The following is a 19,484-nucleotide window of genomic DNA, read 5'->3' as shown; positions in this document are numbered from 1 at the left end:
CAGTAGGCAGACTGAAGCTTTGGGGTGGCCTGGGCCATTTGCTAAGCTAACTCATGCCTAGTACTGGTGGTAGCCAGCCTCGATTCCCAGCATGGTCTCTCACTCCTGCCTCTAGGTCTAACAGCCAACTGCAGATCACTTTTTAGCTCCTACCAGGTATCCCTGAGAAGTCACAGCCAGCATCTGACTCTGGCTTGCATGGGAGCCCCTCCCTAAGAGCTCCAGAACTGATACTCCCAGAAGCTGGCATCAGAACACAACAGAGCACCACCTGATTATCCTCACAAATGGAACACCCAAAGGATAGGCTCAATAGGCATACATGACTGCTGGGGTGAATCTCACTCTGTGGGGTAAGCCCCCACACAGCAGCTCATATACTGTGGGCGTGGCCAATCTTCATAGCTAGTCAGCCTTAGAATCAATCCCACCCACTGATGTGCCAACAGCAATCAAGGTTCAACTACCATGGGAGGGCACACACAAAAGACATAAGGGTCACTCCTGGGGCACCCAGCACAGGTGATAAGGGAGTCTGCGACACAGAGCAACTCAGGGCACCTACTACACAAGGCCATCTGGCCAAGACTAAAAGATGTAGCAAATCGGCGTAATACATACAAATGAACAGAGAGGCAGCCAAAATGAGAAAACAAAACAAAACAAAAGTCCCAATTGAAAGAACAGGAGAAAATTCAAAAAAAAATAACTAAATGAAATGGAGGAAGCAATCTACTAGAAACAGAATTCAAAACACTAGATATGAGGAAGCTCGATAAATTTAGAGGAAGAATAGATGATCTCAGTGAGAACTTCAACAAAGAGATAGTAAGCATTAAAAAAAAGCATTGAAATCGTAAAAAAGAACCAGTCAAAAATAAAGAATACAATAATTAAAATGAAAAATACACTAGAGGGAATCAATAGTACATTAGATGAAGCAGAGGATCAGGAAAAGCAATTTGGAAAATAAGAAATCAGAAAACACCCAATTGAAACAGCAACAAGAAAAAAAATCCCTAACAATAAAGATAGTTTAAGGAATCACTGGGACAACATCAAGTGTACCAACATTTGCATCATATGGGTACCAGAAGAGAAAAACCAAGGGATTGAGAACCTGTTTGAAGAAATAATAAAGGGAAACTTCCTAACCTGGAGAAAAAAATAGACATACAAGTCAAGGACGTGCAGAGAGTTCAAACAAGATAAACCCAAAGAGGTCCACACCAAGACGCATCATAATTAAAATGCCAAAGACTAATGACAGAGAATCCTTAAAGCAGCAAGTGAAAGGCAGCGAGGTACTTACAAGGGAGCTCCCATAAGACTGTCAGCTGATTTCTCAACAGAAACTTTGCAGGCAAGAATGGCTTGGCATGAAATATTCAAGGTGATGAAAAGCTAGGACCTAAAACCAAGACTACTCTATCCAGTAGGTCTATCAATTAAAATTGAAAGTGAGATAAAGAGTTTCTCAGACAAGAAAAAGCTAAAGGAAATCATCACTACCAAGCTTCTATTACAAGAAGTTTTAAGGGGATTATTTAAGAAGAAGAACAGAAAAAAGAACACATATATGAATAATAAAATAAAAATAACTATGTACCTATCAATAATCACTTTAAACATAAATGGATTAAATGCTCCAATCAAATGACATAGGGTAGCTGAATGGATAAGGAAACAAGATCCATTCATATGCTGACTACAAAAGACCCAATTCGGATCAAATAACACACACAAACTCCAAGTAAAGGGATGGAAAAATATATTTAACATAAATAAAAATTTTAAAAAGCTAGGGTGGCAATACTTAGACAAAATAGACTTTAAAACAAAAGCGATAATAAGAGACAATGAAGGGCATTACATGGTAATAAAGGGATCAATCCAACAAGGTATAAACTTAGTAAACATTTATGCACCCAACATAGGAGTACCTGAATATATAAAGCAAATATTGACCAATAAAAAATAAGAGATTAACAGTAATACAGTCATAGCAGTGGACATTAATACCACAATGATACCAATGATCTTCCAGATAGAAAAATCGGCACGAAAACAGTGGCCTTAAATGACACAAAGAACCATATAGATTTAATTGATATTTTTAGGGCATTTCACCTCAAAGAAGGAAAATACATATTCTTCTCAAGTGCACATTTTCCAAGACAGACCACATGTTAGGTCACAAAACAAGTCTCAATAGATTCAAGAGGAATGAAATCATATCAAGTGTCTTCTCATTGTAGTTTCATATCATTGTATGAAATGGTATAAAACTAGAATCACTTACAAAGAAATACCTGAAAAATACACAAACGCATGGATGCTAAGTAACATGCTACTAAACAACAAATGGGTTAGCAATGAGATCAAGGAAGAAATCAAAAGAAACCCTGAGACAAATGACAATAAAAACATGACCCAAAATCTAGGTAACACAGTGAAAACAGTCCTAAAATGGAAATTCATAGCAATACAGATCTACCTCAAGAAACAGAAAAAAGCTCAAATAAAGAACTTAACCTTACACTTAAAAGAACTAAAAAAAGAAAAGCAAACAAAGCCCAAAGTGAGAAGGAAGGAAATAATAAAGATCAGAGCAGAAATGATCAAAATAGAGTATGAAAAAACCATACCAAAGATCAATAAAACCAACGTCTAGTTCTCTGAAAAGATAAAAAAAAAAAACTGACAAAGTTTTAACCAGACTCATCAAGAAAAAAAGAGAGTACCCAAAGAAATAAAATCAGAAATAAAAGAGAAGTGACAACGAGCATCACAGAAATGCAAAGGATTACAAGAAAATATTACAAACAATTATATGACAACAAATTGGACAATCTGGAAGAAATAGATACATTCCTAGAAACATACAATCTTCCAAAGCTAAGTCAAAAAGAAACAAAATCTGAACCAACTAACTACTACTAATGACATCAAATCAGCAATCAAAAACTCCCCACAAACAAAAGTCCTAGACCAAATGGCTTCACAAGTGAATTTTACTTAACATTCAAAGAATTAACACCTATTCTTCTCAAACTATCCCAAAAAATTCAAGAGGAAGGAAGGATCCCAAGCTCATTTTACAATGCCACCATTATCTTAATTCCAAAACCAGACAACATTACAAATAAAAACAAAAACAAAAACAAAAACAAAAAACAAACAAACAAAAAACATTATAGGCCAATATCCCTGATGAACATAGATGCAAAAATCCTCAACAAAATACTAGCAAACTGAAATCAGCAATACATTACAAAGACCATATACCATGATTAGGTGGGATTTATTCCTGGGATGCAAGGTTGGTTAAAATCCACAAATCATTCCGTCAGAAACATGGTGGAGTGAGAGATGTCCCCAGATCTTTCCCCTTGAAACAATAATAAGCTGAACATCTAAAACTCAACAAAAAAAACACCTAAACTATACACCAGCTTGTCTGAGCATGGGATCTGCGCATAAGAGCTACCACAGGTCAGAACCCCAGGAGTCGGGCGGTAGACTGGGAGAAATAAAGAAGCTGCCTCTTGCAGCTAGAGCTCCCTGTAGGAGGAGTGGGGAGGGGAGAAAGTGTGGCAAGTTCCCCGAACAGCCCTGCCTGGGAGAGCTGTGAGCTCCACGTGACCAGCGGTAGGGCCCAGGCATCAGGGCAGAAGGCAGATAAGTGGGGATGGCAGAGAAACAACAGTTGATTATTACCAGCCACAGTTGCAAAACGTGAGGCTGAGCCACAACCCCCATTACTCAACCCAGAGGACCCTTCCCCCATGTCCTCCGAGACCAAACACCATGGAGCCTTAGGGAAATCTGAACAAACGCTACCAAAACTGTCACTAATACTGACGAGGACTGAGACTGAGGGTAGCGAGCATGATTGAATATCTATAAGAAAAAAAAAAGACATTTCTAAGACTTTCTATAAAGCAGAAAACCAAGAGGATTAGATGCCACCTATTGGAAACCAAAAGAAAAACACTTTTATTGCAACAGGCTAAAGAGAGACCTTTATATAATAAATCTTTCTGGGAGTGGGGTGGGGAATAGCAGAATACACTTCCATTAATGTCCAGGCAGAGAAATAGTCCATTAAACACCATGAACAACCAAGGTGACAAGGCATCTCAGGAAGAAAGAGAAAAATCTCCAGAAAATAAGCTTACAGACATAGAAATATGCAGTTTAAATGACAGAGAATTCAGGATGGTACTTTTGAAAAAACTCAGTGAGTTCCACAATGAGTCATATTAACAATTTCAAGAATTGAAAAAAACAACTAGATGAGCAGAATGAGTTCTTTAGCAAGGAGATTGAAACCCTCAAAAAGAACAGAATACATCTTCTGGAGATGAAGAACGCACTGCAAGAGTTGAAAAATGAAATAGCAAGCTTGGGAAATAGAGTTGACCAAATGGAGAAAAGGATCGGTGATTTGGAGACAGAAATCTAGAAATAAATGAGAGGAAAGAAGAGAAAAACTGAAGAATGAAAAATAATGAAAGAGAAATACTAGCTGATACCATCAGGAGAGGAAACAAGAATAATGGGCATTCTTGAAGAGAAGGGAAAGGAACAGGGATTGGAAAGCATTTTCAGATAAATAGTAGAAGAGAATTTCCCAACTATGCTGTAAAATAATATTAGGTAAATAAATAGAATCGTTGCAGAAGTAAAATCAACAGCATCTGAAAATTAAGTACTATGTAGTTAAGGAAGAGGGATAAGTTAATGCTGAACCTAGTATCCAAGACTGGGAAGGTAGGAGCATCAGCAGGACTAGGTACTAAACGTTAGACCAGGAGGTCATTACACAGAGGAGACACTGAAACTCTGATACTGGGTACCATTTCATAGGCAGGGAGCTTTAGGGGATGGAGAAAGGAGCTAAAGATCAAAAATCTCACCTACACTAGGAGATGTGTTGGGGGAGGAAGAGGAAATGGAGAAGGAGCAATCAAAGGCATTGGGAGAGAACTGGGAAAGCCCTTGTCCAAGGTGGAGAACATCTCAAGAAAGGAGGGGATAAGATTCTGCAGAGAGAATGGGGATGATGAGCACAAGACTGGGAGAGGTTTTAAAGAGGTCATTGGTAACCTTCAAGATTCCAGGGCATAGTGGGAACAGTAGCTAGGTTAAAGGAGCATGTGGAAAATGAAGTGGAACAGTGCATATATATTACTCTCTTAATAAATTTGAAGAATAAATAAATAAGGAATAAGGAGAATTGCTTGAAGGAGAAAGTGAAGTTTTTGATGCTTTGTCTTTTAGAATCATCAAGACTCATCCCTATTTATAGGATCTGGAGAAGGAGCTGGTGGAAAAGGATAAATAAAAGTAGGGAGTGATGATGGATGGCTGAAAGCCCTCGAAGAGGCAGGAGAGAATGGGATCAAAGATACAAACGAAGGGAAGAAGGTGAACATCTATACCTTCCTCTAAGAGAACAGAAAGGAGAGATAGTGAGTTAAAACAGACATTTTAAATTGGAAAGCAAAATTTTTAGGATTCTCATATGTCAAATATCCTTTAAATTAGGGGCATGGTAGTTATAAATAAATAGAAAAACAGAATAGATTTTCACAGAATTTACATAAGAACTGGAACCATATGTCTTGAATATTTATTATTATACAATATTTATTAAGTTTTTCTGTGCTAATTGTACAAGGTTCCAATTGGAAAACCCAGCCGACAAAATAGCATGTGCCAGGGAAAGCCTGAGAACAGAGCTATTGCCCAATACACCTTGCAAGGTATCATTTCTTTGGTGAATTCAGTATGGTCTAGGGTCTGACCTTAGGTTCAAGCATGCTCTGAATGGATCATTTCAGAGATAACCAGTTTGAAACTCAAACATTCTCCCTAAAATGAGTCAGTGCTAAGCAATTTGAGGCAAGTCAGTCTCCTCTTTGCCCTAAAGGTCCATTGCCTGCCTCAAGAGTGCTACTATCTAGTTTCTATTATAGAAATACTGATGTTCTTTCTTGGTAACTGCTTATAAATTAGAAAGGGGGAACAATTATTTAGTGAAAAAACAAATGCAAAACCAACATTTTAAAATAAAATCCAATTCATAATAGCACTGTTACTCAAAAAATCTTGTAATTCTTATCTATTGGTTGATAATTTATGCTAGAACAGAAAAAAATCTTTAATAATTTTAAATTAACTCTTGGTGAATCAGCACATACTAAAGGAAAGAAACACTCAAATCCAATTAACTTTTTTTAGATAAACATTCCACACTGGTACACAAAGACACTTTTCCTTATAACACAGAACTAATTTTTGACTTTTGAATAAGAATATTTATTCTTAAATATTAAGAATGTGTGAGAAATGTGATGGGGATGAAATTGAGGATTGTAAATTAGTAAGTTTTAAATTTTTTTCTAATTTGTATTTGGTGTTCTGTGTTCTTCATTTTAATTTGGATGGGACAATATTTTATTGATTACTTTGGATATATTAGAATGTTTAATTTGCATAATATAAATACAGAACACAAGATAAATCACTTTTAGATGTAAAAGGATTATAATTCTATACTTTGTTTATATTACGTCTTTATGCTCCCATCTTCATATTGCCTAGTATAAAGGGGGACGGTGGAGAAGGCTGCAGGGCTGGCCAATCAGCCCTCCCTTACGGTGATCTGATTTACCCCAGCAGGTATCTGTTAGTGCCCTGCTACATCCTTGCCCACCCTGAGGCAATATGTGGGCTACTGTTTTTATGTTTAGCTCCCCTCTCCCATTTATAATTTCTTTTTTTACATGGGAAAATTCTTGCTATTTTGCCAAACTTAATATCATCATCTCTTTACTCGTAATGCTAACTGAAAGTGTCTAAAAGGAATATGAATGTGGAACTTCAACTGGATTATGTTATGATCTGCAAGGGGATATATACACCTATGCACACATTAAAAATCCGCTAAAGCTCAGCTGACGTGGTCATTTTCCACTCTATTTCCCCCAGCTGTATATTCTATGGGAAAGTAGAGTACTGCCAGAATTCCTATTTAAGTGACTGCTGATGCAAAGGTAAATCTGTGCAGTCAGGATAAAAATGAAACACCAGCATTGCATATCTGGGTCTCTGGTTTAATCTAAACCCTAGGTTATCTCCCAGAGCCACGGCTGGAGTGAGGCTCACTGTTCCCACTCTCTGGGCTCTGCTTTTTGGATCTTTGAACCATTAAGAGTAAATCCTGGCCACCAGGATCTAGATACCAATCTTTCCAGGAACTTATACTGAGTTCCAAATGAACTCAGTATGTAAATAAACACCTGTGTAAATTCCACATGGACCTTGGAGGGCTTACCAGCACTTAGACCTAGGACAAGGCAGGAAGAGGACCAAGCATGGATAGCTAAGGCTATTTTAACTATAACTCAATAAGAAGGCCTTAAAAATAAGAGTGGCACCCCAAAAGGAAACATGTGAAAAAAAGGATGAGGGAATTTCAGAGAGTAGCATTTAGATCGAGGAAGCTGAGTTTTTATATTACACATTGTTTTATCTGGAAAAAGAAATTAGGGCAAGATTTTTGGCAAAACAGTTCAATCGATTTTTTCCTGTCTTTTTTTCTGGTCATTATTATCATGTTTTAAACATATGGGGATTTAATTTTTTATTTTAGCGGCCTTAGGTCTTTAGGCCTTTTTGTGGTTTTCTGTGTACCCAGTGGAGAGTGAAGAGTTTTGTCTAATGTGCTCGGGGGAATTCTTGGATTTGAGTACTCAGGGGTTGATTTTCAGATATTCTGCCACAGGTCAAGAAGAATTAATATCTCCATGCATTTGCTGCAGCTTCTGGCTTCTCTTAAAAGGGATCATTATTTGTTTGTAAATCTCTTATGAATTAGAAATTAGATCTTTTTCTACTGGAGGTGATTAGGGTTGTTTCTATGGAAAGGTTACCTGGTAGTATAGGAGCAAAAGGGAAGCACTTTAAAGGATAAGAGAATGTTGGTCGCTCATTTGGTGATTCTTTTTTCTTATTTAGTAAAATAATTAGGAAAAGACTGTTAGGCAAGATTATCTAGTTGCAAAAGAAAAAGAAAGTGGACTGACTGGCTAGGAAAGTTAAAACTGAGACTGATGATTTTAAAAAACTACAGAAACTATACGAAAATTAGCTACAAAACTGCCTAACAAGGGTTGATGACACGGACACATAGCTCTTGGTGCAAGTCCCTCTCCAGCCCCTACACCAATACGTGGGAGGGTTGGCATGTTTGAAAAAACCCTTCTGAGAAGCACACATTAAGCCTGCAGTGGGCTACAGTGTGAGGGGTAATAGGAATTAAAAAGCTTAGGGTTTCAGCAGTAAGGAGGCTGTAAACCACACAGCTGTTTGTACCCTGCCAATAAGAGTGAACTGATCCTCCACAAAAACTCCAAATTATTCCAGTGAACTAGACAGTCATATCTGTCTAGATTCAGAGGGGGTATGATTGGTTATAGTACTATGGTATTACCTCTATTACACACATGGTATTATATTATACCATCCACCTAAAGTCTTCAATTGGCCAGCTCCCAGTCCTCACACTTCTCAAAGTCTAGAGCTGAGTAACCTGTGGTTTCATTCCCACCTAAAACTTCCATCCTGCTCCTGACAAGGGGGAACTGAAAGAGCCCAAGGTCAATTATTTGGACCTTCTAGTGACCATTACACTAATTTATTAAATCAGTAGTTACTGAGGCACACTAGATGATGAGGACACAAAGGTAAGAGAGGATATATTTGCAGGTTTAAACTGAAATCTAAAGGGTGAATAGGAATTTCCTGGTCTCTGAGTTGCACATAGAACCTGCTATAGAATTTACATGGCTCAGTGCAAATTAAAATTCAAGGCTCCTTGTTCAGAGCGTATTAAGAATTCCAAGATAGTGCAGGAGAGCAGTAAATTACATGGAGGCCCTTTCTGATTATGGGATACTGTGACTATATAGGTTGCATGCCCCTGAAGCCAGAACAGGTTACACAGCTCTGTTTACTTTGCCTAAAGCCCCAGTCTCCCAAGAATTGGAATCTGCCTTTTGCCAATCTCTACTCACTCTCAGTGCAGAGTCTATATCCTACTAAATGCTGATAGACTTTGCTGCCTGCCTAGAACTTTATTGCATGCTCTGGACTCCCTACACGCTGTGTCTCTGAGGTTGGGGCTCCCTGACACCTCATTCCTACCTGAACTATACTTGTGGTCTGTTGCCATATGTCAAAATGCCCAATATTGCCTGGTCAGCTGGACCTCCTCTCATGGTCAGCTGGACTTTTTCTCAGCCCTTGACCATCTGACACCCACCCTCCCTAAGGGAGAATGGATAGGTATAATTCAGGTCTTGGGCCTTCCAAATTCTTAGGCTCTGAAGGTGAGAGAGAGAGAGATTGTGCAGTTATTCCCCTACAGTGAAAAATCCCAGGAAACCAAACTCAAGTAGACCAGGTGAAAAGCAGTGTGACTGCCTTCTTGGCCTTTTTACACTGAAGATCTTACCATTCTCTAAGGAAAAGTGAACTAATTAAAAGAGCATTGCTCCTTAAAGAATTCAAAATTCATCAAGGAATTTCGATGTGGACATAGCATTTTCCCTTTCTCCTCTAGAAAATCATTCAAAAGCATACTCAATTTTTGGAGAAGAAACTAAAATGTTTGTAGGGGTTGCCAAAAGTAATCAGGTTCATTCAGAAGCTGCATGGGGGAAACTGGGGAGGAGCCAAGCAAAGATTTCTATGGCAAGAATTCAGCTTTGGGAGGTCTCAGAAAGGAATAACAAAAATACGTTTTTCTGAGGAAGAGTCCCGTTCCCAAGGGGATCTTGCATGCAACAGAAGGAAGCAGAAACGGAAGTGAGCTGATCCAGTTTAGTTCAGAGAGGCAAAGGAAAACGGACATGATAAATCCTGGAGACAAGCCATACTTGCAGGAAGTAGCCTGTCTTGGTGGCAGCCAAGAGGAAGAAAGTCTCAAGTTTGTGAATCGCAGATTGCATGTAGTATGGCCTTCCCTGCCTCCAATTTTTAAAAAAAGTGATAGAAAATCTAGTGGCTAATTTACATAGATGAAAGCTATCAAAGGGATCTCTCTCATTCCTAAAAAGCAGACCAAGATGCCTCCACAGGAAAATCCTACTAATTCTTTAAAAGGAACATTACTACAATGCTATTTAAATTGTTCCGGGGAAATACAATCAAAGGAACACTTACAAATTTTTTTATGTTGTAAGAAGAATATTAATATCAAAAGATGATAAAGAATGGACAAAAATTTTCCCAAACTATATGTCAATATTACTTATGAATGTCAATGTAAAAGTACTAAATAAAATACTAGTAAATAGAATTCAACAGTACATTAAGGAATAATGACCAAAGGATGGTTCAAAATTTAGAGTTACATTAATATAATTCACCATACCAGTAGTTCCAAAAATAAAAATAAAAACATATCACTAACATTTTATTTATTTATTTTTTTAAAGAACACTCTATACAATGAGAATTAAGGAATACTGCCTTTGCGTGATAAAATATCTCTTTCTCTTAGTACAAAAGTCAACATCATGCCCAGGAACTGAGAGGATAGGAATAAGATATGAAAGACAGTTTCCACTGTATAATTTTATATACCTCATAATGTTTATATCACATGGATGAATTACCTATTAAAAATATGTGTGAATAATATGTAAAGAAAAAAAACGAGCTCATTAGGCCTTCCTTCCCCTGCTCATCACTCCATTTTCATCTCTGGAGAACCCCTAACCCTATTCTGTGTGAGGTCCCTTAATTCCTTTGCCTCACCTGCCTAGGGAGAGAAGAGAGACTTTAAGAGTGTAAGTTCAAAAGGAATTGAGAAGCCAAAAAGATCAGCAGGAGCACACTCCCCGTGGAACCCAGAGCCTTTGCCTTCCCCCTTGCCCCTCCCCATCATGCTCCGCCCCTAGCATTTTAGAGCAGGAATGTCCATACTCGGAGAGATGTAGTGAAGGAGGGAAAAGGATGGAAAGTGTCTCTATGTGAGCATGAGGTAAGTAAGGTGGGGAGTGCGCCTTGAGACTCCCTATGGTTTGGGGTGTGTCACTGCCTGATTGCTAGTCCAGCTTCCCTTGATCTTTCAGAGCCGGCATCACTATTTGAAATCAGATGGAAGAAAAAGTGGGCTGCAATCACAGCACAATGAGAAAAGTTTTTTTAATAAAAGACATAAGAACTTAAAGGACTGCAAATCATTGAAGGAGAGGAAAAGGAATGAAAAATTCTAATCGCTAGGCCTATTATGATAAATAAGATTTGAATACCTCAAGGATACTATATAAAAGCCTTTCAATAAAGTTGACATATAAGCCAAATGGTCATTTATTTGAATCAGTATCTTATATAAAATGACTGTATGTCTAAAATACAAGTTTAAGAATTTTTACTAAGTAACTTGGAAGAGCTATAAATATTTCAAAATGTGTCAAGAGTTTCTCACTCACATATTTGCTTTTACATCTCCTTTACATGATATACCTTTTTTCTTGAGACAAACAGTAAAAATAACTTTTAAAATCTGTATATCATTAATTTTAAAACCTTGCTCTTTGGTTAAGAAAGAAAATCATGACTAACATAAAATTTATAAAATGGTGAATTAGAGTTATAGTCATGTTGATATATACCTTTCCTGTTTAATCTCAGAACTCAAAAACAGTTTATCAACAATTAAGTAAGTATTACCACTTGCTGGCGATTGTTTTCAATCCACTTTAGAACTAGAAGGGCATCTGAAGGAACAGAATCAGTCTCAAAAAACAAGTCAGGACTGAGTCAGAACCAATGGCTGTTCTCTTATCAGTTGGTGAAGTGGTCCCCAAACATTTGTTTTTATTGCATTGAGCATATTTTCACAGAATTTAATGACTCCCATCTATTTTGGAGTCAATACCTCAATAATGTGATGACTTCAAACTCTGCAAAACCGAGGTTGAGAGTATCTCCATGTGGTTCCACATGTGTCTACATCATCAGGGTATAAAGTATATCCAACATACTTCCTGTAATTCTGTGTACATTTCCATATGGGTAGATAACAAACACTGTCCAACAAACTAAAACCCAGATGGAAACTTGGCTTTATGAAGAAATATGTTAAACATATCTTCCCAGATTTCTTTTCCTCAGACTGGACTACAGCCAGCCTGTGAGCTGCCAGTCAAGAGGGAGAACACCTGGAGTCAGAAAAGGTGGCATATGGCACACTAGGCAACTTGCCAGCTGCCTTTTGGGTTCTAAGTCTATTAAATGTTCATGAGATGCAAGCAATTGCTGTTTTAGGGTTCAAGGAGGTGGGAGGCAGAAGAAATAACAAGAAAAGCAAATCTCAGAAAGGCAGTCTCTTCTTTTAGCCCCGTTTGTGACAAATAACTGACTCACTCTGCCTACTACTCACATTGAAGCAGGGAGAGAGTCATAGGAGTGTAAACACATGAGTCTAAAAGAAGAGACCCAGCTTAAAGAAGAACTTTGCTAACTACCCCACTTACAAGACATCTAATCAGGCTGAGAAGAGTGGCTTCAAAGAGGCTCCACCAGGGTAAAAACATGATTGACAGCAACCCTCTGGAACCCCTTAATTAGGAAGGTCTGGCTCCATGAGAAGGCTTCCAGACCACCAGATTGGGTCCCTAGAAGCAGAGCCTGAGCCAAATAATTTCGCAAGTGATTTATTGAGGGAGTGTTCTCAAGAGACAAACTTGTAAGAAAGTGAAGGAAGATGACAGGGGAAGAAGAAAAAGCAAGGATGTGGTTCAACTGAAATCTAAGCTCAGCATTAGCCCCTGGGGAATTCTTTAGTGTGGATGGAAATCACTACAGAATTCTTTCACCTTGAGGAAAAGGACCTGAGCTTTTGTACTCCTGTGTTAATCAGTCAGCTGCAGACCACCCCTGAGAGGAGAGAGGCAATAATCACTCAGGCAGGGCAATTGCTCTCCAATAGGGTAATCTTCCAGTGAAAGTTACAAGTGTGAGCCCATAGCAGCCAATACTCTAGGAGTGGGAGAGACAGATGGGTGCATGGTTACAGACGTGGCCAGGGCACCAATATGTGTTACCACACAGTAATGTATCCTAGGTCAACCGCTTAGTCCTTGAGCCTATATCCTTTCTAAAAGAAGTATTTTTTTATAAGGAATAGCTTTTATTAACACTCAAAAATGCTTGGAGTGAGGTGCCATAAATCATGTATTTAAGAGACATTTAAAAATTTCAACTTCCCCTTATGCACAGTGATATTCTCAGAGTATTTTTACGAACACACTGGATTCCTCACCAGCTCTCATGTCATTTTTTTTCTGATTTCCAATCTCCAACCATAGTTCCTTTTCCATCTCCTTCTGTACCCATGAGACTTCCCATGCCCTTTTCCCACTGTTCCTCAGTGATGGCATCTATGCTTTATAGAAGAAAGCACAAGTGACCGGAGCTCAGAACTTTTTTCTCAAATAACAAGAACTCTGCCCAGGGACTCTCCTTTCTGTACCACTGATGCCCACAAAATGAACCGAATTTGGTCTCTGGGTTCTGAATTACCACTTTTCCTTTTTGTGTGAGTAGTCTATGTCTGTAATTTAAGGAGCACTGAAAATAAAATATTCTTTTGACTCTCTTGTCTGAAATATAAACCATCAACATTCATTCACTCACTCATTCTTTCACTAAATACCAAGTTTTGCTAGGTATCAGGCACAGCATTGAGCACTAGATGAATCTGACAGGGTCCCTATGCTATTATAGGGAGATGTATACAAAAGGGAGAGGAAAGCCCCCCAGGCAGAGAAAGCAGCATAAGCAAAGGCATAGAGGCAAGAAGTATCCAGGTGTGTCAGAGATCTGCAAGTAGTTTTGTGTGGGGGGAACCCAGGGTGAGGGAACACTCTGTGTATAGAACAACAGTAGGATATGTTCCATAATTTATTTTTTTCAGAGATACTTAATGAAGTGGTTCAAAACAGCTTATAATAGCTGTATAAAGAGGCAACTCTTGACTTGGCAACTGGGAATAAATAATGTTCAAGCCTCACAATTACATATCCTTGAAATATTCTCAGAATAATCCACTCCAATTGTTCAAGTAAAGTTGTTTATTCTCCTTTCTATTCGAAATACATTTTCCATTTCATAAAAAGGCATTTTCTCTATAATTTTCATGTGTAGTTAGGCAGAGCTGCCTGCAACTAGCTGGTCACAACTAGGTATTAATTTAAGCATCATTCCACTTTTTTCCTTTTGGAAAGTGTGTGGGGGGTGTCGTTTGTTGAGCATCAGCTATGCATCAGGTACTGAACTAAATGACTTGCATATGTAATCTCATTTTATCTCAACAACAATTCTGGGAGGTAGAATCACTATTCCTATTTTACAGTTAAGAAGAGAGACTCAGAGAGGTTGAATGATTAGGTCCCACAACATCAAGATTCCTGTTAGGGCCTATCTTCTTCCAAGACCTTGATTTACCTACTATGCAAGGCTTTCTTCTCTCCATACTTGAATCCATGATGAAATATTTCAAAAAACTGTTTAGTATAAGAGTGATGGGTAAATACTATTTAAACATTATAACCTTCATCTTAGTTTCCGTTTTCTGTTCTGCATATGAAAATAATGAAATCTATTTTGCCAACCTTACAGATTAATTGTGAGAACAAACGAGATGATCAACAAGAAATTTCTAGAAAATAATAAGCTGCTACACAAACAGGAAACATTACTCTATGTGTGTATATAGACACCAACTATGGCAGTTGGGAGTAGAAAACAGATGCTGAGGCAGTGAGAGCTCAAAAATCTTGCAAATTTGGCAGACATGGGAAGTCTGGGAGCTGATCAAATTTCTCCCTTGGGGCTGTTTAATGTTAGCAAAAGTGGAAGAAGTTCCCTGTATGTCCTCTCAACATCTTGTGTTAGTTCAGGGATGGTACAGAACTAGCATACTTAAGAGCCCCTATGGGGATCCCTCAGAGAATTAAGTGCCAGAGGAAAATAACTCCTTAATGAAAACTGTGACAGACACATGGTGACTAGATTTAAGTAAACTAAGCCCACTGTTTTCTCTCTCTTCAGATAAGGGTCCTATATGAACTCTTGAAGGTTTCTTTCAGCGTGAAGTCCTTTCCGACCATGTGAGCAAGAGCCAACAGCCAATCCCAGCCTCAGCCAATCCCAGCATAGTGCAGACTTCAGTCAAGGCAGATTTCCTTGGGAGTGGTTCTACTCAGCAGCAGAGGGAAATCTCCCACTACAGCACAAGTGTGTGGTCTCCTAATTTGGTTCTGGGGCAATGTTGTCCTGTTACCACCCCACCCTCAGTCAGTACTATCTCCACAGGACATTCTTTCTGCTCCCAGGGAGCACTTTATTTGTGCATTAGAGTTAAGACTAATAGTTAAGAGCTAATTGTGCAGCAACATACCAAGGAGTGCCTGAAACTTGCAAAGGCTCCTTTATTAATAGCCTTTAAATATTTATTACTTAAGAAAAAGATTTAAGATTCAGGGACAGAATGCACAGAGCACACTTAAAAGTAGCAGTCAGAGAACATGAAATTCCTGCTCCTCAGGATCATTATACCAGGGACACGGGTAAATACAAGAACAAGTAAAAGGGTGAACCACTGGCCAGCAATGGATCAGGATGAGCTGAAGTGCCTTGGTTGTTCTCCACCCCCACCCTATTGCCGTTTTTCCCTCTGGAGGACTCCATGCCTCATTAAGACTCTCTGTAAGTGAGCGGAGCAGTGGAGAGAAGAGAAAAAACTAAGGAAGCAAACACCAAAACCGGCTCAAGAGTCCCCAAAGTCCATGATATTTGCTCTTACTCATTCAGAGGCTATGACTATCAAGAATCTTTGGTGACTGAAGCCCAGAAACTAGCAGACCACATATCTTCCAATGCCAGGAAATTCTGTGAAAATTGAAATAATTTCTTAACTGATCAAGAGTTTTATTAAGATAACAGAGCTTCATAAAAGGGCCCCTATGAAACTATCAATCCAATAAAAGTCCTTTTTGATTCATGAGGTTTTTTTTTTATAACTTTTAACTTTAAATAAAAATATTATATTTTCAGTCTACGGCCATGCTACCCCGAACACGCCCAATCTTGTCTGATCTCGGAAGCTAAGCAGGGTTGGGCCTGGTTAGTACTTGGATGGGAGACCACCTAGGAAGACAGGTGCTGTAGGAGTAAAAAAAAAAAAATTATGTTTTCATTATAAAAAAGAATAAAAACAGAAAGGTAAAAGTATATACAAAGCACTCATATTTAACATTTTAGTGCTTACTCTTCTAATCTTTCCTTCATTTAAGAAAAACAGAGACAGCTTTGAAGATTTCTGTAATTATTTGCTACTAGATAGGGTTCAACATGGACCAGCCCCTAGTCCTTTTCACAAGCTATTTATGTCTGGAAAGCTTTCCTTTCTCTGTCCTCATCTGGCTAATTTCTGGTCGTCCTTCAAATCTCAGTAAAGTGTCATTTCCTCAGTGAAGCACTCTAAGGCATATAGTTTCCTTTGTTAATGCTTATGTTAAGATAGCATTTCTTTTTTAAAAAATATATCACCGTGTTCATAATTGTCCACTCATTTGTGTGATTATTTGATTAATGTTTATCTTCTCTTAATGACAAGATCCATGACAGCAGAGACCACACTGGATTTGCTCATCACTTTATACCTATTGCCTAGCACAGTGCTTGGCATAAAGCTAACACCTGATAAATATATATCAAGTGAATTAATAAATGAATGAAACTACCTATAAGGAATTATGTCTTAGAGACCAGGATCACAGTGAAATGTTTGAGAGCAATTTATCGAACGGTTCCTTTCCAGCCTTAAAGTAGTTAATATTGCTCCAGATGTGTTCTCCTATGGATTATATTTGTTTTTAACTGATTTAATACAAAGATTTTAGTCAAAATAATTCCTCCAAAACATTTCCTTTCTTTTTCTTTTTTTAATTTAGTAATAAAAAGAAGAGGGTGCTAAGGAGTCATTTCAGGCTTTCAGTAGATGTCATTTATATACTGATATACTCCCATTTCCTCCAATGTTTGGGTCTTATAATACTTAAGGGGTGACAAAAATCAGGAACAATATCAACAATTAACATCGTCTGAAATCTAGTTTCCCAATCCTTTTACCAGGACCATTCTGTCATATTATTTTGCTATTTTATATCTCTTGTGTGGTATCTCCAAGTCAGAAGAATTCTAGTTTCATTAAAAAATTAAAATCACCAGGACAGATGTAGGGGATGGTTAACAAAAATATTTGGCAGTTTTCTTTGACAATAATGGGTCATGTCTTTTTGAATTTCTATCTGCACCATTATTCCCATAAGTCTCTATTGATTACCACTACTCCCATGACAGAGAATAAAAACTAGGAAATAATATTTAGATATTATTAGAAATAATGGTTTCACTGTCCATACTAAGAACTTAATGAGAGCAAGTTTATAGCTTATGAGGGGTGTTCTATATAGCAGGTAGAAATCCCAGAGAAGAATATTGTTAAACTGACCGTATTATGTCTCTTCTCATCGTAATAATGTTAAGTGGCTCTTTTAGCATAGAACATGAAGTTCAATCTTCCCTGAAAGGATTCTGCACCCTTCGTGATTTGGTCCCAGTTTATATTCCTAGCCTTTTCCCTCAATACCCAGTGCTTCAGACATCCCACAATTCCCGAATACGCCACATACTAATTTTAGACCCCTATGCCTTTATCTTTTTTATTGTTTTATCTTGTCATGTGATTCTTCCATGTTCTCTAGTAAGAAGAACTTTTTTCTCTCTGCAACAGAAAATAAAGCCTCTCCAAGACCCTTGTTTATGTCTTCTCAGCATATATTTCATTCTGCTATTATATCTCCTATTCTGGAACTACAGGATCTTTGAAGTCAAGAATAAGTTCTTAATCCTTTTATTTACCTTAGCCCTAGTATACTACCTTCTCATAATAAACACTCAAATATGTGTCCACCTGAATTGTACTGAATCTCAGAGTAGACCTTTAGAATCAGATCAAATTCTAACTTTCCAGAGATGACTTATATTTGTGCCTTCCAGAAGGTAGGGGACAAGCTATATTTGACTGGAATGATTTCCTTTCACTAGAGTGAACTGGGGTAGAAGCAAGAGGTCTTAGTATTTACTTTACACAACTACTCTGCTGAGCAGATCGCAGATACCTCCCAGCTTGGAATGTTGTCCTGCCCCTGATAGTGTCAGGTTTGAGAGCAGAGAGCAGAGTGGTGAGCTTGTGGACAAAAATATACACTGTGTGTGTGTGTGTGTGTGTGTGTGTGTGTGTGTCTAGGTGGGATAAGGAGGATATGTGCATCATGCAGCTTACAAATACCTTTCTCCAAACAAATGTTTTATTTTTTATTTTTCTTGTTTCTCTTAGTGAAGGGTGAATATCGAGAAACATTTTTTTCAGAGAAGTGCCTTCAGATGCCATTTGTCAAATCTAGTTTTTAAAACAAATTTACTCTGAGATTTATTTAGTGCTTACTATATGCCAGGCACTATTCTAAATAGGTATTTCATCTAATCTCCACAAGAACCCCATGAGATAACAACCAGCGGAAATGAGGCAGAGAGTAGTTATATAATTTGCCTAAGGTCATACAGTAGAGAAGAGATTTAAATAAAATCAGACTCCAGAGTCCAAGTTTTTTGCCACAACATATGCATAGACAGGCACAAAGTTAGCACTGACTACCTATTTTCTTGGCAAATTGTGGAAGCAGTTGATGAGGTAGGAAGATTATAAGAATTACCCTATTTGTATTAAAGCTTTTATGATGACCTGCCTGCCATTTGCTATTCATTCTGTAGTAGATACAAGTAAAGCACTGTAGAACATGTAAGTATTCCACTGAGAAGTTCAACTTGGAAGAATCTGCATGAAGAAAATCTTTATTTTCATTAAGAGAAAATTTTAGAAAAATCCAACCATAAATTATACAAAAAAAAACCCCACAAACATTTGAACAGGTTGTAAAACTAAAACCAAAAGAACCATTTATTCCCTACAGGGTTGTGGTAGTTGTTCCCACCAGTGACAATGTGTTTGTAACATTTATATTTCACAAAATGTGTCAGTATAATTCTGAGCCATTGGTTTGAAAACAGTTCTCCATTTTACTGCATCTAGTTCCACAAATAATAAAATTTTAATTTCTTCTAAATTACAGCTCTTTGAAATTAGGAATCTCTTTTATTAGTATCATTAATATTTGTTATCAGTCTCTTGGAGGGTCTAATGAAGGAAGATCCTATAATTCCTCATTAAATTTTATCCTGATCAGTTTTAAAATCTTCAATCAAGGATTGGATTGTGACATTTTTACAACGAAATTGCATTTTTTAAATAAGCCACTGTCATATAAAAAAGGAAC

At 37.8% G+C, this 19,484-nt stretch overlaps 1 protein-coding gene and 1 pseudogene across 3 annotated transcripts in view; one reads left to right on the top strand and one right to left on the bottom strand.

Annotated features, from left to right (window-relative positions):
* LHFPL3 (LHFPL tetraspan subfamily member 3) overlaps nucleotides 1-19,484 on the bottom strand; it is a 533,100-nt gene that overhangs the window by 391,039 nt on the left and 122,577 nt on the right. The window lies entirely within an intron of this gene.
* LOC120591907 (uncharacterized) lies at nucleotides 16,140-16,257 on the top strand (annotated as a pseudogene).

This window comes from Pteropus medius, unplaced genomic scaffold, assembly GCF_902729225.1.
Source record: "Pteropus medius unplaced genomic scaffold, Ma_sr-lr_union100, whole genome shotgun sequence".
Lineage (NCBI taxonomy): Eukaryota > Metazoa > Chordata > Mammalia > Chiroptera > Pteropodidae > Pteropus > Pteropus medius.
The sequence above is the reverse complement of the archived record's forward strand: the minus strand, read 5'-3'. Positions and strand labels throughout refer to the sequence as shown.